General features: G+C 46.8%; 1 protein-coding gene across 1 annotated transcript in view; it reads left to right on the plus strand.

The window, feature by feature from the left end:
• Positions 1-22,787, plus strand: part of SRCAP (Snf2 related CREBBP activator protein) — a 1,720,489-nt gene that overhangs the window by 53,584 nt on the left and 1,644,118 nt on the right. The gene's annotated exons all lie outside the window — the stretch shown is intronic.

The following is a 22,787-nucleotide window of genomic DNA, read 5'->3' on the forward strand; positions in this document are numbered from 1 at the left end:
CTTTTAAACTGCTCATTGGAGACCGGCTACCTACCTACTAACCTAAAGGAAGCACGAGTTACGCCCCTCCTGAAAAAACCTGGAGCAGACGCCATTTAGCCCAAAGAACTACAGGCGATCTCCCAATTACCCTTCCTGGCTAAAGTAATTGAGCAACATGTTCTAAAAACACTCATCTTTCCAGGACGAGCACCAACTACTACAAACACAACAAGCAGGTCTCAGAGCACACCACAGTACCGAACTTGTGATGCTCGCGGTCCTTGATGACCTAAGAATTATGGCCGACAAAAAGCAACCAAGAGCCCTGATTTTACTAGATCTATCAGCGGCGTTCAATACGGTCAACCACCTCCAGCTGTAAAACCGCCTAACAGCGCTGGGTCTCCAAGGTCCGGTCCATCAGTGGCTGAACTCTTTCCTCACTGGAAGATCCCAAAAAATCCAGCTGGGGAAACGGGTATCAAATAAGGGAGCCCTTACCTGTGGGATCTGCCCTCTCCCGCTCCTATTTAACATTTATCTACAACCCTTGGTAACAGCCCTGGCCCACATGGACTGCTGTGTTTAACTATGCTAATGACACCCAGCTCATTCTCCGGATTGACAACACCGCCCGAGTCCAGGAAACGGCTCAAAAGATCCTCAGATTTACCATAACCTGGATGACTAAAAATTCCCTGAAAATCAACCCGGAGAAAACTGAAGTCCTTGTGCTACTCGCAAAAAGCAACCCATGGAATGACTACTTCTGGCCACAGGAGTTGGGCACCACTCCCTCCCCCGCCGCCACCGTAAAAAGCCTAGGCATTAAATTGGACCAAGAGCTTTCTATGACCAACCAAATAACCACGGTAGCAGGCACCTGTACTGGACTCCTAAGACAACTACGTAAGCTGGCCCCCTTGCTCTCCCCGGCTTCCCTACAAATGATCATCCAAGCTACAATCCTTTCCAGGCTGGACTACGGTAATGCGTTATACCTTGGCCTCCCTCAAAAACTTACTAGCAAACTCCAGGTGGTACATAATGACGCAGCCAGGCTAATTTTTGGGCTACCTAGAAGATCCCATGCCTCCCCTCTGCTTAACAAACTTCACTGGCTCCCCAACAGGCAAAGAGCGAAGTTCAAAGGCCTTTGCATTGCCCATAAAGCGATATTCGGCAACGCCCTAGCATATATATTGGAACGCCTCAAGATCTACGTACCAGGGTGCTCACTTCAATCCACAGAGGCTTGTAACCTTGCGACTCGCCAATATTCCCTGGCTTCGAAAGGGGGAAAACTTTTTCTGTCATACTCTAAACTCTGGAATCAGCTGCCAGACAACCTCCGCAAAGAATCTTCACTCCTCGAATTCAGGAAACAACTAAAAACACTATTGTTCGAGGAAGCACTGACCACCGGCTAAACTTCCCAAAACTGTCGGTTTTCCTGATCTGCCCACTTTGTTTTAAGCCTCGCCTCCAAAGCGCATAGAAACCTGTTGGTGATTAGCGCTATACAAATGCAAATGTGAGGGGAAGCCTTTGGGTGGAGCGTGTGCGACCCCAGAGATGTTTCCACATAACCCCGCCCGGCTTCAGGGGGCATGCCCCACAATTAGAAGCCCTCTGTGGTAGACTCGTTCCATCACATTGCATGAAGTAGAGATAGTTAGCTTGTCATAGCAGCACAGTCTTACAAACTCTACTTGTACAGCAATCCTCCTTCCTCTGGACTCCTGTAATGTCGGAATCAAGGCACCAGTTCACTCTGAGTTAAATCTTTGCATCCTTAACGCATTCTCCCCCTCTTGCATTGCATTTCTAGGCTCTTGGACAGTTTTTCATATTTTTAGGTCTCGCCTGTCCATGCGCATCGAGCTTGCGAGACTATGGGGGCTTAACCACTCTTTAACTAACTTGCAAGGAATCGTGGTGATTCCTTGCAGTGCCCGTGACTTTTAAGCTCCATGCGCATTGAGCTTAAAAGCGCGTGCACATCAGTTCCCTCAGCCGCACTCCAGGCCCCTGCTGCTTTCACACCCTCTCCCCGCTCCGCCACCTCCCCTGCCCGCCGTGTCGCATTTCTCCTCCCCCTCCCCTTATCTGCCTTCCCTCCGTCTTGTTTGTGTCGCATTTCTCCTCCCCCCCTCCCCTTATCTGCCTTCCCTCCGTCTTGTTTTTTTTTTTTACCCGCTCCGCCCCCTCCCCTGCCCGCCGTGTCGCATTTCTTCTTTTCTCCTCTTTGCTCCTCCAGCAGTTCTGTCACCTTTCCTTCTCTCCTCCCTTGTCCACCTTTTCATTGTTTTTGCCGACCTATTCTCCAGTTGAACTCTGTCACTAGCTCCTTTCATCCCCTTCTCATTCCAGTGTTTTCGGGTCCCATCTCATGCTTGGGGTTAAGCTCCCTTTGCCTGCAAATGCACGGGAAAACGGACAGACACGCACCAGGACACACCACACAGACGCAGTACAAGCATTGATTAATCACTCGCACACATCACGTTTTACTCCTTTGCTAGTGTTCTCGTTGTTTGCATCTGAAAGAAACAGACCTTAAAACGATTGAATAATTGACAGAATCCTCAAATATTGTTAATTCCATTGAAGTCTAGTGAAAACGCTGCTCGAAGATATGTTGCTAAAATTACCGTAACAAAATCAATCCACTCACTGTAATATTCTTAATGTAATTGTATGTGCTAGCACCAGAAGGTATGGAGTGAAATTACTTAACTTGTGAGTAAACATATTTGTTCACACCCTCTCCCCGCTCCGCCCCTCCCCCTTTTTTTTTTACCCGCTCCGCCCCCTCCCCTCCCCGCCGTGTCGCATTTCTTTTCTCCTCTTTGCTCCTCCAGCAGTTCTGTCACCTTTCCTTCTCTCCTCCCTTGTCCACCTTTTTCATTGTTTTTGCCTACCTCTCCTCCAGTTGAACTCTGTCACTAGCTCCTTTCAGCCCCTTCTCATTCCAGTGTTTTCGGGTCCCATCTCATGCTTGGGGTTAAGCTCCCTTTGCCTGCAAATGCACGGGAAAACGGACAGACGCGCACCAGGACACACCACACAGACGGGCTCCGCCCCCTCCCCTGCCCGCCGTGTCGCATTTCTTTTCTCCTCTTTGCTCCTCCAGCAGTTCTCTGTCAGCTTTCCTTCTCTCCTCCCTTGTCCACCTTTTCATTGTTTTTGCCCACCTCTCCTCCAGTTGAACTCTGTCACTAGCTCCTTTCAGCCCCTTCTCATTCCAGTGTTTTCGGGTCCCATCTCATGCTTGAGGTTAAGCTCCCTTTGCCTGCAAATGCACGGGAAAACGGACAGACACGCACCAGGACACACCACACAGACGCAGTACAAGCATTGATTAATCACTCGCACACATCACGTTTTACTCCTTTGCTAGTGTTCTCGTTTACATCTGAAAGAAACAGACCTTAAAACGATTGAATAATTGACAGAATCCTCAAATATTGTTAATTCCATTGAAGTCTAGTGAAAACGCTGCTCGAAGATATGTTGCTAAAATTACCGTAACAAAATCAATCCACTCACTGTAATATTCTTAATGTAATTGTATGTGCTAGCACCAGAAGGTATGGAGTGAAATTACTTAACTTGTGAGTAAACATATTTAAGTATTGGATTTCCTTACCAGACGTTCAAGTTAGGAAGTTACAGGGCTGGATTACAAATATTGTGGGCTCCACTAATAGCAGCAGATACTAAGGGATTCCCTGAACCTGTTCCAAATGCACGGGAAAACGGACAGACACGCACCAGGACACACCACACAGACGCACACTGTAGGGGTGTAACAATGTCCTACCACTCACGCCTCCAGGGTCACCAGGTCACGTGCATGTTACCCACCTGTGTGCCACTGCTGTCATGTCAATAATGCCCAGCTCTGCTGATACAAGGCTTCTAGACAATATACACAACCACCCCATCCACCACGCACACCACCACCACCACCACGCCCACCACCACCACGCCCACCACCACCACGCCCACCACCACCACGCCCACCACCACCACCACCACATCCACCACCACCACCACATCCACCACCACCACCACATCCACCACCACCACCACATCCACCACCACCACCACATCCACCACCACCACCACATCCACCACCACCACCACCACCACATCCACCACCACCACCACATCCACCACCACCACCACATCCACCACCACCACCACCACCACATCCACCACCACCACCACCACATCCACCACCACATTCACCACCACCACATCCATATCCATCACCACCACATCCACCACCATCACCACCACCACCACCACCACAATCACCACCACCACATCCCCCAGATCCACCATCACCACATCTATATGTGTGTGTGTGGCTCTGTGTATGTGCAAATGCAATGTTCTTGGATTTTCGTCACAATAAAATACACTGAACATAATCTTCACAAAATGTATTTACAAAGGTTTAAGCTATTGCCATTATAAATTACAATAACTTTTATTTAAGTATTAATTATTTACAAAATTAAAAGCCATTGTTATTTGTAATATCAATACATCTAAGTCACGTAAATACAACACACATTGCATTACAAATGCTATAGGTGTCACTTTTGCGAAAGTTAAAACTATTGACATTGTAACTGACAAAGCTATTAATTTTGCTACTTTCAAAACCAACACATAAATAAAAAAAGTGTCATTTACAATACCAATAGCTCAAACTTTCCTAATGTGAGACCTATTGCATTTCCAATGCTTGTTCAATTTTATCCCTTGTTCGTCTCCAGTAGGTAGGAGGTCCTTGCTTTCTTCTTGCTTTGATGGTCTTCCCTTATTAGACAGTCACTTCAACATTTCCCCACTTGGGAAGCCATTCACCCCAGGCCTTGACAGATTTCACTGGTCTTTGAGTAACTAACCTTGAGTAACTAACTGCAGAGACTTTGGTAGCCTCAGGCACTCAGTCACATGGATTTCACAGGCCAATGACTTGTTCCCCATCCTCGCCCAAACCATGGCCCTTTTAGTTCTCTGGTGTTTGTTGACCAGTGATGAAGAGCTGTCAGTTCGTGAAATGGCTGTGATAGGTTTTACACCTGAAGTCCTCAAACTGTGGTGCGCACCCCCCTAGGGTGGCGCAAATGCCTCTGAAAGTACATGTAAATGAAGATGGCTTGGAAGTGCAACAACGTTAATATGCTGCGTTTCCAGGCTGTCTTAATTAGATCGGAGACCAGAAGTGTGAACTCTGATAAGTGGCGTGGGGGGGGTCAGTGAGTGTGCTGGCAGAGTCAAAGAATTTGCTAAATAAAAAGCACGATCTAGCCTCCAAGCTGTAGCAGTGTATGCTATTTTTGTATTGCTAGTTGTTTGCACGCTCTGTAAAAGGTAGACTGTTAGCTCGCTGTGTTCTATGTTTTCCCATTGACTGTAATGTAGTAGCAGTTAAAAGGTGTCTGAGATTACAAGGTGCCACAGAAGTAAATTCTGTTCAGTGGGTGCTCCCCAAAACCAGCTGTTTAGTGCCTAATAGTCTTTATAGGTCCCCCTTAATGTGGTGCAGCTGTTTAGAGACGATTTATCCTCTGCATGTTGGGAGAGGATTACTCCCCAGCAAGTCCAAGCTGCCTTTGCCAGTGCACGTCATCAGCGATTATCTTGAAGGCTCAGCGAGTTGGCAGCACGGTGAGGTCGAGTCTCAGGGCCACCGTGAGGCCTTGTCTTCATGTCCTGTGTCACTCCAGAGGGTCAGCACTGGAGGGCACGAGCAGGCCACAGTCAGTGGCTGTATGTGAATAACACATTTTGAAAACTTATAAAAAACAGTGTTACTTTCAACAAATTTATGTCTGGTTATTTGGTGACAGTCTGGAAGATTATTATTCCATAAGAATATTCTAGACATTGCGCTTCGTTTGGGAGCTCATTGCCCCAATTTGTGAGCATTGTTTGAGCTCATCAAAATAAAATTTATATTATTTTCTGATTATTGGCAAAAATAATGAAACCTGTGCCAGAGGTTTTCTATTCGTGACAGATAACATTTGACCCGTGTAATAATTGGAGTGTGATTAAACTAACCTGGAAAAGGACTGACTTGAGTAAATTGAGCTGCATCCACCATACTAATTTGCTGGTAGAAAACTAATATCACATATTTACCAGCTTTGTTCAAACGCCAAGGCTTCCATCTTCTTGCTGCTTGTATCACCCGTGTCTATACTATGTCACATTTTTTCTTTATTTTTTAATGTTTATGACCAAAACAGAGCAATATTATATTCAATGTTATGTAAAATTATATTCTGCCTTTTCTAGGTGCTCTTCTACAACTGTCAATAACACTGGACCTTTCAGAGTTCTCCACATCTGAATGCAAACTAAGCAAGTGCGAATTTTCCTTGGTTTTACCACACTCTCCAGTGTATTTCATTGGAACTGACATTGGGTGCACACCAAGCTAACTTCTGCTTCTTTCCTGCAGAGTGTAAGGTGTGAGAGAATCGGTGGGTTTAGAAATGTGTGAAATTCAAATTGCTCCATCCTGAAAGCATCGCTGGGTCTGGTGGCTTGGTGGACTACTGCGTTCTCTGTGGGGCAGTGCGGCTTGCAGAAGTAATGCTGTGGGGCAGTGAGGCGGAGAAGGGGTTGGCTGGGTGTGTGGGTTGTGGAGTCTTAACATACGACTGCAAAGGTTAAACCCATTCTGACCATCCATCCTCTGGTGCATTTATTGCACTATCTACAGCTGTTAGCCAGGACATTGCATTGCTCACTGTAGCAGTGTTGGATAAGCATGTCAGATATTTGAACAATGGGGATAATTCCTGCCTTGTTCCCTGGTCAAGTGGGAATGAAGTGGGTAGTTCATGGTGTGCTAAAATCCTGGCAGTTGGATGTGTATAATGAAAACGTGCATAAAACTCAAAACCTCTCTCAAATCCCCTTCTCCGGAACCCACCAAATGCTAGTATAGGCTGACCAATTAGAAAGCCTTCTAAAAGTCAAAAAGCTGGAGGGTTAGTGGTCCATCCGAGTGCAATTCTAAGGCAAGTGGAACGTGGGGAAACTGTTGTGACATGGACAAGAACCAATTTGATCGGAGTACACCAGATACTCCATGCAATAGAAGGCGATTTGCAATCATCTTGGCTAGAAGCTTAGCCCCTTCTTTGTTCACTGATAAAGGCCTACATGAGGTGCACTGATAAGCTGGGCTGCCCAGCCAAAGTAGAACTTGAGTGACAAACTCTAGCACATCTAAATGCAAACACTTTTCTTCTGCCATGTTTATAAACATGTCATACAAAAGTGAGCCACCGTAGAGGCAAGGCACTTAAAGTAATTGGGTCTGGTATTCAAGGCCGGTGTTTTTCTGACACCAGTTGTGAGATATCCATGCCAACCTTAATTACTGAGATCATGCAGTACAGCTGGTTAGAACCTACAGTGCTGAAGGAGGCGAATGGAAGGTCTGCTAGATTAGTCTGTTGTATGGTCTGGTTCCCTTTGACTGAAGAGAGAGGTAGGAGACTGTCCTCACCAACCGCAGGTCCAGATGCTAACAAGGTGGCACTGGCATGGAATATTTCCACAGCGTTTTGGAATGGGCCATCCGTAAGACATGAGAGCACAAACTTGCTTGCCTTGTTGTTGCCCTCTACTCTATAGCTGGCTCTTTGCTGCAATCCATTGTTTTTACGCTTCTTCAGTTTTAGCTATTTTGTTAGGAACATATGAGCTCCTTTAATTCCTAAGTGTGTAGCATCTCAAGCTGGAGGTGGTGTGTGCTTCCAGTCCAAAGACTAGAAAGGGTTGAGGGAAAATTGGTCTGTTCAGCACATGCCCCCCCTTTCTTTACTAAATTGTCTGTGGCTCTGCTGTTCCCTAAAAATATAATCACATCTCTTGTCTTAGTACTTCAGGTCCAACATTTGAAAGCACAGGCCCTCACCCACTGAAGTTCATCATCGGGCCTGGATTCCCGCGAAGAGGATGCTGCAATGCCTAGCATGCCCATTTTGGAGGGGGTGGGGGACTGTTTGGAGATCTTTTGAACTCATACTAACTCGGAAGTGGGTGTGGTAGAATTAGAGAGAAGATTAAAATTGGTGGTGTATTATCAATAAACCGTACTTTATTATTCACAGGACACTCATGACAAGATTTAAAACAAGACTAAGAACCATCAAGGGTAACAAAGAGCATTCCGTTCTTAAAACGGGGTTAATGTTTCATGCTATATGTGCTCCTACGAGTCAATCGAGTTCTAGGCTCTAGTCTCCAAACTCTGGTGATGGTGTGTAAAGCATAAACATTAAATGTAAATCAGAGTCTCACATTGGCTTTCAGAAATCTGTCTGATACGTTGCTAAAAGTTGATGGGCCCCTTAGAGTGCCATGGAGCTGCTTTTCAAGCTTGCAGATTCCAATGTGGAGAGGCTTTGTGGAGAACCTACCAGCTCGATTGCACAGGGCCCTTCACCCAGAGCGCATAGTCCAGGACATTAGGTCTATGATCCTGATGTTTCAGCCTGGGTCCTGGATCTCAGTGCTGTTGCCTCTGAGGCTGCTGGGAATGTTGGCCTCCGGCATCCTGTTGGGTGACCTTGCCAAATAGCTCATGCTGGCTCTACAGTGGGACGTCAAATCCTAGTAGGCACAGCCTTTGGGAAGTCTGTTGAATTATATCTAGATTTTGTAAGAGACTGCAAAAGATCTGCATAGGTGGATACTTGACCGTGATTGGGTCAGTGACAGGTCCCCGTCCTTACCCCACCCAGAGTGGACGTTGGTCATGAATGTGTCACTGCTGCATTTGGGAGGTGATCTGGGAGAGGTGGAGATACGAGGACTCTAGTTTCCAGTGGAGACTAGACTCCACACGTTCTTTTGGAGTTGAGGGTGATTGGCTTGGCGTTAAAAGCCCTCCTGACCAATAAAGAGGCTGGTGCAGGTGCTCACAAACAGCATCACTGCCATGTGGTAACGCAACAAGTGGGATGGAGCTCCTGGGTCTTCTGTCAGGAGGCTCTGCACCTCTAGAAGTGGCTGGACTGCAAGGTCTTGCGGTGAACTGCCTGGCAGGAACTTTAAACGTCGGGCGGACAAACTCCACTGCAGGCACCTAGCGGATCATGAATGGCAGTTGCATCCGGAGGTGGTAGAGGCAGTCTCCCACTAACGGGGGAAAACCCTGGTTTGAACTTTTCGCTACAGCTGAAAATGCACAATATCAGCATGTCCACATGCCATAATTTCTAAAGTAGCTCTCGCTCAAACGCGTTCCCTGGACTGGAGCTCAAGACTCCTGTATGCCTTCCCACCACTGCATCCCCTGCCCCAAATTCTGAAGATCAGGTTCGACCAGGCCATAGTCATCCTAGAGGCCCCATAAATGTCATGATGATGATGATGATTACACATTTCTATAGCGCATGGTTACCCTGAGGCATCCCAGCGCTTAAGTGGTCCAGTCATCTCCATTAACTTTAGCAGAATAAGAAGGTTTTCAGCATTTTTCTAAACCTGAGATGGTTCTCCTCCAAGCGGATAGCGTCTGGAAGATTGTTCCAAAGCTTTGCAGCCTGTAGTGAAAAACGCCTGCCCCCGGTGCGCGATCTCCTGATCCTGGGGATTACCAGTAGATTCTTATTACTGGATCTCAGGGTTCTGCATGTTTGATAAGGACTAAACAAAGGTGCAAGAATGTCTGGTCCGGAGTTATGCAGGGCTTTGTGAGCAATAGTCATTGCTTTAAATTCAATTCGTTGTTGTACAGGCAACCAGTGTAGTTGCTTCAATGCTGGATGGCAGAGGTTCTGCGTGGGATGTTTAGTAGCATTCGAGCAGCACAATTTTGGATGGTCTGAAGGATCTTGATTGTCCCTTTAGGAGCCCCTAGATAGACTGCGTTGGAATAGTCTAATCGTGATAGGATAAGAGATTGTACTAGGATCCTTCTGGCCTCAAAGGGAAGTAGTCCTAAGATCTTTCTGAGTGCTCCCATGAGGGCATAACCAGTCCCTGCTACCTTCCGGGCTTGGACCTGAAAGTTAAGGGCTGGGGTCCAGCCACACTCCCAGGCTTTTGATTTGCTCTTTAGGGGTCGGAGGCTGCCCCAAGGAGTCCGGCCACCACGTATCCACAGAGGTAGGTGATTTATGTCCTAGCATCAGGACCTCTGTTTTAGCTCCATTAAGCTTCAAAAAAGAGTCATTCATCCACTCCTGGACTTTGCTAAGACAAGAGGATAGGTTGTTATAAGTCGCCTCCAGCCCGGACAGGGAGATGATAAGCTGAGTATCATCAGCATATGTTACCAATTGTACTCCCCAAGGTTGCACCACCTCAGCCAAAGGTCTCATGTAAATATTAAATAGAGTAGGGCTGAGGGATGACCCCTGGGGAACACCACATTGAAGCTGTATTGGAGCTGAAACTATATCATCCTCAAACACTGAAAAGGTCCGATTGGACAGGAAAGAGCTAAGCCAGTTCAGTGCGGTCCCAGTGATACCTACATCACTCAATCTCTGAATGAGAATCGTGTGATTAACGGTATCAAAGGCCGCACTGAGGTCTAATAATAATATGGCCGCACATTTCCCTTCGTCCAGAATCATCCTAGTTTCCTCAACTACTGCCACAAGGGCCGTTTCCGTACCCTGTTTGCATCTAAACCCAGTCTGGGTATAATGTAGCAGATTATTAGCTTCAATGAAGGTAGATAGAAGAGAGTTGACATGTTTTTCGGCAATCTTGCTAACAGTTGGCAACAAGGAGATAGGACGATAGTTGGAGCAATCGTCAGGGTTGAGGTTGGGCTTTTTTAATAACGCTCTTACTCTAGCTTGTTTCCACATAGGTGGGACTACCCCAGTGGCCAAGGATGTATTAATCACATCCTGTATCACAGGGACCACTGTGTCTGAGACAAGATTGAGGATGGTTGGTGGGGCTACATCACTAGGTGATCCAGATTTCAGATTCCCCAGAAGCAATTGGGCCTTCCAGGGGAGAGAATTCATTAAGCGTAGGTAGGTCTTGTACCAGGGGGGGGTTAGACCTATTGTAGTCATCTGTGGCAGTCATCTGAAAAGATGCATAGAGGTTTGCTACCTTTGCGGCAAAGAAATTTGCCAGGTCCCTGCAGCGCGGGAGTGCCAAAGTTGAGTCCATAACGGGAGTAGGAGGGGTAACCAAAGATGTAAAAAATTTTAAAATTTCCCTGGAGGAACTGCCAGCTAAAGAGATTTTTTTCCTGATAATAGTTGGATTGGGTCACTTTTATAGCCTGCTTATAATTGCGTAAGGCTAGACTGTAAACATTTTTACTATCTTCACCATAATCTTTCCTCCACCTTCTCTCCTTCTGTTTTCATATCTGTTGGAGAGTTCTCAATTCAGGTGTGTACCAAGTTTTTTTTATTCGCCCCTTTCCGATGAGAAAGTTCAGTTTTAGGCAGAGTCGCCTCAAGAGATTCCTCTAGCCAATGATTAAAGCGCACATTTGCTTCTATTGGGTCATTATTATACTCTGGCTTTGTTTTCCTAAGTTCTGCTGTCCATTTGTCCACAGGCAGTTTGGACCAGACCCTACTAATTTTTTTAGAAAAATTGGTCTGTATTGGTTGCTTATGGTGGGTCAAGGAGAAGGACAAAAGGGTGTGGTCCGACCAAGGAACCACTGTTGAGTTTTCAAACTTCAGCGCGTTCATATTAGTATAACAATGGTCAAGGGTGTGACCTGCTATATGTGTAGGACCTAGAACAATTTGTTTAAGTTCAATCACCTCTAAAGCTGTTGCCAATTTTTGGCAAGCATGGGTGTCTCCTTCGTCGAGATGTATATTAAAATCTCTCAGCATAGTAAAGTTGGGGGCATTGCAGGAGAGGTTAATAGCACAGCTCACAAGCTCTTAAAAAAATTGGCCGAGAGGTCCAGGGGGCCTATACACAAGGAGCCCTGTGCATGTACAAGTGGGGTAGAGTGTAATGGAGAAGGACAGACTTTCTGACCCTTCTATGGAAACCTTCTCCTGTCTGCAAATCGCTGATGTTTTATAAATTATAGCAATCCCTCCACCCCTTCCATCAGTACGATCCTGTCTCATAATTGCATAATTAGGCGGTAAAGCTCTTACGATATCTGGGTCGGAGCTCTCGTTGGTCCATGTCTCCGTTAGGAAGAGTACTTCTAGGTCTCGTTCTTCCAGGAGTAATGAGATTTCCAGCGCATGCTTGCGCAGAGATCTGCAATTTATTAGTGCCAGTGAGTAGGAACCAACATCAGGAGTAACAATATCAGCAGTAAACTTAAAGTTACAGCCGTTACAAGGGATATGGTCATTGACGTATGGTGATAGGAGATTACAGGTGGGCTTGTGCTCCTTTCTAAGTAACAGGAGTTGATCCCTATCATATGTTCTTAATGGGATATCGTGTGTCCTAGATGTTAGGGGGGGTAGCCCCTAGTCCCGTACAGGCCCGGACGGGCTTACCTTTGGCGCACCTTCGGCCAACTGTAACTCCTGGACATCTGTCCTCCTTTCAAGCTGCTGCTCCAGGGCCATCTTCTGTCGCAGCAGCAAGGCAGGGTGTTTCACCCGGGCCTGCACACTAGGTAAGTAACTTGTTTTCTTCTTGACTATTGCAAAGGACTGCTACTGGGCGTGAATAAAAATGTCACTAAGACTTCAAAGGGCACAGAATGCGGCTTCCCGCATTCTCTTTGCCCTCCCTAAGCACTGTTATACATCTCCTCTCCTGCACCAATTACACTGGCTGCCTATCGAACAGAGAATTCAGTTCAAAGCTCTCTGCACCATTCACAAGAACCTACATGGTCAGGCCCCCCAGATACTGCAGGGGTTCTGCACGCCGTATGTTCCACCGCGAGCACTGCGCTCCGCAGACCTGCATCTGGCCTGCTATACTAGGGTGCGCAGAAGCAGAGCCTGTGGGCGCTCGTTCAGATCCCTGGCCCCAGCCCTATGGAACTCTTTCCCAAGTGGATTTGGGGGTCTCCTGGAAGACCACCCAAAGGTGCAGGGTCACCCTATCGCCCACGGGTCTGGAATACAAAATGAGACCAACACTGGAGCACAGAGAGAAAAGATATTTATTGCAATCTCATGAGCGAGAGATAGCATCGACAACAGACACCCACGGATGTCTGAGGAGGCAATCCGCCCAGCACTTTCGTTCCACGTCTTATATACCCTTCATCCCCACCCCTACGTGTACAGTAAAGACAACACCATGATTATGCAAAAGGGGGGATGTGTACAGTAAACGACAAACATCATAATTATACAAAGGGAGACATGTACAGCAAAACAATGAACACCATAATTATACAAGCAGAGGTCAATCTGATAAGTTAGCAGATGGTCACTATTGGGCCCCCTGCTGGGCATAGGTGAAACCCATAACTACACAACAAGCAGAGGTCAATCTGATAAGCTAGCAGATGGTCACTGTTGGGTCCCTGCTGGGCGAAGGGCAGGGTGAGGACAGTAAGCTTGTGCGAACAGTCCTGTTCAACTGGGGTTAGTAAGAGTTCAGTCAGATTGTGGCAAACCAGGGCACGGACAGTCCTGCTCGACTGGTTTAGCATGAGTTCAGGCAGGTGGCAGTAGGTCAGAAACAGGGCAGTGCAGAGGTGAGGATGTGAAGCCACAGAGCATTTTTAGGGCTCGCCTGCAGATGCGCGTGCGCGTAGCTCTATAGTGGCTTATCCAGCTTTTAACCACTGCTGATTCAATGCAGTGCATGTGCGCTTTTTAGGTCATTGCGCAAGCGCAAGCCCTAAAAAGCGTGTGCACAATGCCACCAGCCGCCTGCCTGCCTGCCTCGCATTACCACATCAAAGGCAGCCCAGCTTCCCTCCCACAAGCTTCTCAGAGTGCGCTCTGCATTTCTCCTCCCAGCGCATTTCTCATCCCCTAATTATTCACGGCCGGCCTCCTTTTATGCTCTCTTATGCTTGTTTTTTTTAAAACTTTTTATTAAATTAAATTCTGTGCCTGTAAACACTTTGCGGAAGAAATACTAACATTACTTGGATAATCTGATATAAACAAAGTAAAAAAAAAAAACAGGTTTGATTTATTCCAGTCTGTGAGAAAGAAATCCTGTCCTCTTGAAACTGCAAAATCTCTGATCAAGGGCTCAGCCGAGCAAGAATGAATCCGTGATTTGCGGCAAATGTCTTTTGTTGAGGTTTCATGCAGTAATTCATGTTGCTTTGAATCGTCTTGAATGTGTCAAACAGGAAGTGCATTGCACTTGGCGCATGTGAGCCTGGCTTGCCCTTATCGTGGCGTGTGCTGGAAAGCTTGTGCAGCTGCGATTCGATTCAGTTCTATAGGAAGCGTTACGTGCTGGTTTCCTTTTTTGTCTTTTTGAAGTATTGTGTCTGCATTGTTTCAGAGTCCGTTTTTGTGGCTGTGGAGCATTTGTGTTTGTGCATTTGGGAACTCTGTTTGTGGGTGTGATGGTTTCTTGCTAATCATGCTGGAGTGCTAAAGATCATATTTTTTAATACGTGGATGGGCGTTTTGTTTTTAATATATGCAATCAGGGCAGTTGGTCTCCAAATTGTCGCTTTAGTTTTGATGCACCTTGGATGTCTTTGTGTGGACTTCACATGTCCTCAGACTTTCGGATTTTTTCCTCAATAGCTACAGAAATTGTTAATTGTTTTCGACCAAGACCCTTTTGTCAACTGCTTGATTGCTCTTAACGTGATAAAATTTCTTGCTCAATCACACCCTGTTGTTGTCAGGATTTTAAGAGGAAAAACGAGGTTCTTTGATTACTTCCCATCTCTATGTTGAAGTACAGGGACATTTCTCCTCTGCAGCCGCGCACCTGGGTTCAGTCACCATTTTCGTACTCTAACATATATAGTGCGGACACTTGTACAGCCCAGGATGGTGGTAATGCTTACAAGACTCCACACCGACACCCCTTAAAGGCACCTTACGTGCTGCAACATGTCTCATCTAGGGACTAGGGCAGACCCCCCCCCCCCCCCCATACTGATGGAACTACATGAACTCACCTTGCCAGCCCACACAATATTCAAAACCAGCTGCATCATTTATAAAATCATCATGACTATCACCCGTTAACTTGTGGAAAAGCTCACCATCTCTGGTGGCTCTCGGTACACCCGTAGCCAGGCCACTATACCTCTCTCCCTTTCCCTCACTTCCCTCTCTCCACTCTCCTCTCTCACCCTCTCCCTCTCTCCTCCTCTCCCTCTCTCTACCTTCCCCCTGCTCTCCTTTTTCTCCCTCTCCCCATTTCCCCCTCTGCCTGCTCTCCTCTCTCTCTCTCCCTCCCCTCTCTCCCCTCCGTCCTTCGCTCTTGTCCTCCCCCTCCCTTCTTACCCTCCCTCTCTCCCTCTTCTCTCTCCCTCTTCTCTCTCTCCCTCTCTCCCTCTTCCCTCTCCCCTCTCTCCCTCTTCTCTCTCTCCCTCTTCCCTCTCTCCCTCTCTCCCTCTTCCCTCTCTCCCTCTTCCCTCTCTCCCTCTTCCCTCTTTCCCTCTCTCCCTCTTTCCCTCTCTCCCTCTTTCCCTCTCTCCCTCTTTCCCTCTCTCCCTTTCCCTCTCTCCCCTCTCCCCTTTCTCTCCCCACCACCCCAGCATCACTCGGCGTCACCACATTATCACTCGGCGCCACCCCAGCATCACTCGGCGCCACCCCAGCATCACTCGGCGCCACCCCAGCATCACTCGGCGCCACCCCAGCATCACTCGGCGCCACCCCAGCATCACTCGGCGCAACCACAGCATCACTGGTTCAAATAGGTTCTTTCAATGTTTCAAGCTGTTTTCAAGCTTTCACGCTTTATTACAAATCACAAAAAGATGTTAATATTTCACTTCTGTTCTTGGATTTTCGTCGCAATAAAAAACACTGAACATAATCTTCACAAACGTTATTTACAAAAATGTAAGCTATTGTCATTACAAATTAAATAAACTATATAAGTATTAATTATTTAAAAAAATTAAAAGCATTGTTATTTGTAATAACGATACATCGAAGTCACGTAAATACAAAACATGTTGCATTACAAATGCTATAGGTGTCACATTTGCAAAAATTATAACTATTGCAATTGTAAATGACAAAGCTATTAATTTAACTGTTTGAAAAAATAACACATAAATAAAAAAAAACATTTATAAGACCAATATCTTTAACTTTCCTAATGCGAGCCCTATTGCATTTCCAATGCTTGTTGATAGAGAGATGGTCAGTGATGAAAGGTGGGTGAAGCGCAAAATGGCTGACCGAGTGTCAAGATAAAAAATACATTTTCCACACCCACTCATGGCGCGCAGCACACGCAATCACTGGGCATTCAGAAAACGGATTAAAACCTGACTGTGCTCCTGTTCCCTGGGCTTTTTAGCAACAGACCATGCCTGACTGTCTTTCTATCTGGCTAGCATCCCTTTCCTTGGTCACCCGTCACGAGCGCTGGGACGCCCCGTTACTGGGGCAGGCATGCGCTATACAAGCATTCCTAACTTATCATAACTTTCACAAAGCAATACTACCTCAACCGTCTGGTCCGTTGAGAGGGGCATTTTACCCGCTCAGTGCTGAAGGACTTTTTGGTCTTAGCCATTTCACAGACCCACATCCTTTTTCAGTACTGCTATGGTATCTATTCACAAGGGCAGGAATCTGCGGTTAGAACAATCCATCAATAAGGCTGTTACTTACCTTCATAAATGATCTATCTGGTGGATACTCTGTCAAACCATAGATTCCTCACCAACTCCCTCAACCTGCTTTCTGTGAACTAGACTCTTTTCTATTTAAAATGATCCCAGTAGAGATCTGCACACCGGTCATACCAATTTGCCGATATGTGAAAATGCATGGGTGCGTGCTGCTTATTGGGCTAAGTTAGTCACTTCTGGAGTGAAACTGTCAGTGCAGAACTGCACAACACAACATTAACCCCTTCGGGGCTGATGACGAGCTGGGCTCGTCATAGCGTAGCCTCCTCGCACGCTGATGCCGAGCCCAGCTCGTCACGTAACCTGGGATTTAGTAAATCCTCGCGTAGGAGGGGAATTGCGCTAGCGCGCATGTGGTTAAAGCACGCAAGACAAAACTGCTTTAAAAGGAATGACAGGGTGAGGAATCTGATATTAGACTATCCACCAGAGAGATGGTTACCGACGATAAGTAACCTGTTAATCTGGTCTAAGTAGCAAGCAAACAACCAAATTTCATATCTAGAAAATATTTTTACTATTGGGCTAATTTTGTTTGTCTGATTTGCAGTTTCTGTCCTTTAAAACACATCTAGTTCCAGTAACTACATTGTTAAAAGAGTCTCGTTAATTGTCAATAAGCCCTGCAATGAGGAATCATTTTAGATTGTTCATTCCACCACCAGTATCCACATCATACTCAAAATAATTTCTCTTCAAAATGCTAAAAAGGGCATTGAGTGTGGTTCTAATGCCCAATGCACAGGAGGGTAGGCAGCTATTAACATCATTTCAGATGAATGTTATCAACGTCATTTTCAGTACAGATGGAGATATATTGTTAGGTATTCTAAAACTCATCCGGTTTGACTTTCTTGTATATCAAAGTAATTTGAGTCTCTGTATAGTTATCTTTGCCACTTTATTTTTTTTACATTTCCACCACTAGGGTTCTTTTGATTGCTTTATTTGATGGGTGAGCTTGCTAATCTATAATATATTAATGGTGTTCTTGAGAAGAACTCTCTTCCACCTGCTGCTGCTTTGTACTCTAAACAGCCTTTTTAAAGTAGTCTTATTTCTCTATAAAGGAGGAGTTGAACAAAAAATAAATACTGGGGCTTACTGAGTGGACTGATGTTTAATATACAATGATTAAGAACTATTCCGAGTAAATTTCGTTTCTACGATTTCCTTCCTGGCTTTGGACATTACTTGGAGGAGTGAGGCCTGCTAACAATTACAGCGGATTAGAAGAGTAGCTACACTGAGATATTTCAACTAACCTAGTACTGCAGAGATGATACAGCTCGCAACAGAAATGTGTTTAAGTTAAATGCTGAAGTTGCACTTTGGAAATCTTGAGCTATAGCTTGCTTTAGTTGCGCGTATCTAACTGCAGTTCTCTTGTAGATCAGAGAAGGCGTGTGTTAAGGATCAATGTGGGTAGTTTGTGCTGGTATTAATAGGAGAATGGATCCCTAACGTGGCTGGGAAGGAGAAAGACAGGGGTGGGAAAATGTGCATTGCTGCTGGCTATTTGTGTGGTTTGGTAGGGGTGGGAAGGCAGAAATCATAGTTGCCATGAAGTTTTATGGGGGGGGGGGACTACCTTAGGTTGGAGGGGAGATCTTTTGCAAGGTATGTGGAGATTTGAGGCCATGAATAGCGCAGAAATTTGCAAATTCCTTGGGTGGAGAAAAGGATCCTGAAGACTAAAGGCGGTATGGGGTGCTTTCCTAGCAAGATTGCTGTTTTGTGGTCTGTTGCAGACAGAGTTGGGTGAAAAAGATTAGGTTGTTAGTTGCAGGGATTTCAGTTATGCTTATGTTGGAGGCTAATTTTTCTTTTAATAGTTTGCCCAGTACTTGTTCTGTACTTGTTCTTTATGTAAACTTTGGTCTGGTGTCAGTGATTTCTCCTGAGGGTTTTGAGATGTATGTGCTTGTAATGGGTAGAAGTGATACATGATTTATAATGTGCCTACCAATACTGAATCGGTCCAGCTTTTAATTGCCCATTCCTCAGTCTTGCATTTTTATTGAGTTGCTTCCTTCCCAACACTGTTTTGTTAGCACCCACTGTCCAGTTAAACATGCTTGAACAATTTCCGTGGTGTTTTGATGCTTTTTGTTGTCCTTTTCAGAGTCCAATAGGGTTTTGAGATTTATGGTAGCTGTGATATTTTTCATCTACTTAATTGGTGTGCATGCAGATGTTTTGACAGAAGGCTTTTGTTTAATAGCATCAAGAATGCCGTGTGGCTTCCCAACAACAAGCCTTTGTGCAATGTTATGTATCCTTTGACGAAGAATAGTCCACATATTCTAGTTTAAAGAAAATGTTAGACAGTGAGGAGGAGCAAAATAGCAAAACTTTACCTGTGCGGATCTGGTTGATTTTGTTTTGTAGGGTTAGGGGTCTAAGTCTGAATCTTTGTGATAAGGCAATTGTTGTGTATCTTTGGCGCTACAGGTCGAAGTCTGGTATTCATTGTTTTCTTCACAGTGATGTGCCGATCATCTGTGGTTTTCAAAACTGGAGAAACTTTGTCTGATTGCAGCATGGAAGGCTGAAAGTTTTCATTAGTGGAAGGATAGGAAGGAAGAGCAAGTTTGGTTTTGAACGTTCAGAAATGTAATGCTGTATCTTGTGGTCCACTACAAGAGTAAGTGTGGCTGTGAGGTTGGTGGAATGAACACTATTTGATCTATTTTTGATGAGTAAGTGGGGATTCAGGTGATGCTAGTCTCGGACTACTAGAGTTGTATGTTAAAATCTGCAGTCCATTTTATTATGGTTGTTTGTTAATCAGCTGCAGTGTGGTCTAATAGGCCGTGTGAAGTCAGCAGAGGCTATTGGTGTTTCATTTCAACTCTGCTTGGGTCTTTGTTCAATTTCATTACATGCTGTTATCTCTTTAGTTATGCTCTCAACATCCTTTTATTGCAGGTGGCCGTTCCTTTTTGATGCATCACTGTAACAGGGATCCTATGTCCGGACCGGAGGCTTCAGATTATGCTTTTTCCCTTCTTCGCTGTTTATTACACAAAACACACAGCAGCCAAAAAAGCAATAACGTAAACCCTACACCTCAGAACAAAGGATATGGGCTATAAACAATACTGAAAAATTTCTCCAAAACTACAAGTCCCATGAGAATCACTAGAACAGTCCATAACATAGTCCTTCCTTAATGTCCATTGCAGCTAGGTAAGACGTCCCTCCTATGACCACTTCCTCTTTCTTCGCTGCTTCGCAGCCAGTTAAGTGGTTTTTGCCTCTCTCCTCACTTTCATCAAGCATTGTGGTTTTTTTTAAGGGGTATTGTGTACAGGTTGTGAATCGTATTGTGGGGGATTGTGTTGTGCTCTGTTTTTCTCTTTCCAGAGCCCTGTATTCATCGCGGGAGCACTCGTTGCTCTTACGCGACTTTCCTGGTTTCTTTGCGGTCTCCTCCGGCCGCTAGGGGGAGCCAGAGCATCTCGTTCTCCTCAGCACGGTTTTCTCTTCAGGGAGACAGCGCTGAGGAACGTTTCACCGGAGCCTTCCCCCGCCGCCTCACCGTGAAAGCTCAGGGATCCTGAGTCAGTATCTGCCCCATTACACAAGAACGCCCGTGTGGGGTTTGTACAGCGTTTTTGACCGCGTTGCCGCCTGCGGGCGTTTTTCTTTAAGCATCTTGTTATTTCCTGCTTTTGGCCTCATTAATAGCGCGCAGGGAGGTGTTGGTGACCCGGTCTGTTGGAGCGTCTGCGCGCTAAGGGTTGGGTGCCCCCTGTATTCCGTTGCTACCGGACCTAAAGCTTTGGCAGCTTTGTTCTGCTACCTGAATAGTGCTCAGGCTACCGCCTGCTATTCTGCTCCATTGTATTGCCCCCCTTCTTTCCCTATTTGGTGGTGCCATGGTTTGGGGCATACGAATTGTAATTATGGACCAGGAGGAATATTATGAAGAGGAGTCGTCTCATGAATATTTGAATGACGACGAGTTTTACAATGCGGTGGATAGCTCCATATACTGCTGTGTAACGGAGATTGTAGGGCCTATGGAGGAGCGTCTCTCGGCACGCATTATTCAGGAGTGCGAGAGGGTGACTCAGCTCATTTGGGGGTCTCTAGTTCTACGCCAACTCCGGTAGGGAGTGACTCCCCAGCCCCTAAGAAAGCATGCAAGGAAGGGGTGTCTAGTGTGGCGCAGGGCGTGGACAGGGACGCCTTTGAGCGATTGCGTGATGCATTCTTAGCCAAGGCGACCGGGCCCGCCCCTGCGCCTCCACTGACCCCGGGTCCTTCGGGGTCCACAAGGACGATCTCCTCGTCCTCGGGTGGGGCTTCCCCGGCAGACACTGATGATGAGGATGGGTCGGTGCGTTCTTGGCGGCCTTCGGGCTCTGCCGCTGAACTACCCCAGGATAGTTCGGGTATGCTGGACCCGGATGAAATTATGCATCCGCGGTCGGCTGCCTGGACCCCTGGGGAGAAGGTGGCAAAGTTCGTCGCAGGTCGCCTCCGCAAGCCCCTTAAAAAGGAAGCGAGGAGTAGTTTGCGCGGGGAGTGCCCCAGGCCTACGTTGTAGGGCAAAGCGGCCCTGGTCCAGAATTGGACCCTAAGATGGCCACGTTTTAAGCGAAGTTCGTTAAAGATCCTCGCAAGGGTATTGATCGCTCCTGGCGCTCCTGTCAGGACAAGCTCCTGGATGCCAAAGGGCCTATAACTAAGATCCTGGACATGGCAGAGGAGGCGAAAGTGTCAGGTGCAGCCATTTCCCCTGAGGTCCTCTCTAACTGGGCGCAAAGTTAGTGGTTTTTCTGGGTAATACCAATTGTGCCCTGTCAACCGAACACCGGAGGTCTCTCCTAATTAAATTTGGCCCGAAACTGGGAGACTAAGCCTCTTCGGAGGTGGGGGCAGTGGCCCAGGGAGGCCTCTTCGGAGACCCTTTTATAAAAGAGTTAGGGAAGTTTGTCTCTACCTTCACGTCCCTGGATAGGGCCCAATCAAGCATTAAAAAGGTCTTCCAGCAGCGTTTCTTCAGGAGGGGGAGGGGTAGGGGGAGGGGTAGGGGGAGGGGTGGGGGGGGGCGGGGGCGGGGGCACAGGCACACGACCGGTCGCGGTGGGGGCCGCGCGAGCGGCCGTGGTGGTCAGCAATCGACCAACAGAAACAAAGGCTCCGGACGAGGCCAATATAATGCCTCAGCGAATTACAACACCTTCGATCCCACCAGAGGCCAGCGCTTCCGAGGACGTGGCTGATACAAGAATTCCGCTAGAAACAACTCAAACGGTGAGTGTCATACCGGCGGACCTGGTCTGCGTTGGGGGGCGGTTAGCCTTGTTTCCAGAGGCCTGGGCCGCGATCACGTCGGACGCATGGGTCTTACAGACCGTCCGCGGTTTTCGCATAGAATTTTACGACCGGCCCCACCAAGACAGGCCTCCACACCCTATCGCTTTCTCTCAGGCAGATGCACAGCTAGTCGACGAGGAGGTTTCAGACTTGCTTCGCAAGGGCGCCATTTGTTGTACGACACGGTACCCTGCCGGGTTTTTGAGCAATCTTTCTGGTGGACAAAGCAAATGGGGGGGGAAAGCGCCCGGTAATCAACCTCAAAGAATTCAACGGCTGGTTGGTTTACCGGCACTACAAAATGGAGGGTATCCATCTTTTACGGGATGTGCTGCTCCCGAACGATTGGATGGTCCGGCTGTACCTCAAGGATGCATACTTGGTGGTACCTATTCACCCTCTGCATCGTCGTTTTCTACAGTTCGAATGGAGGAACCAGGTTTTCGAGTTTACCGCCCTTCCATTCGGGCTTTCCTCGGCGCCTTGGTGTTTCACCAAGATACTACATCCGGCTGTGGAGCTCTTGCGAGGCCAAGGAGCTCGGATGATCGTCTATTTAGACGACATCCTGTTGATGGCTCAGTGCCCCGATAAGTTGAACCTTCAGCTGCAGCAGACAATATCCTTACTCCAGGGACTGGGTTTTGTTGTCAACAGCGAGAAGTCCATCCTCTCCCCTTCTCAGTCAGTAGTATTCCTC

Source organism: Lissotriton vulgaris, chromosome 7 (assembly GCF_964263255.1).
Source record: "Lissotriton vulgaris chromosome 7, aLisVul1.2, whole genome shotgun sequence".
NCBI classification, from domain to species: Eukaryota; Metazoa; Chordata; class Amphibia; order Caudata; family Salamandridae; genus Lissotriton; species Lissotriton vulgaris.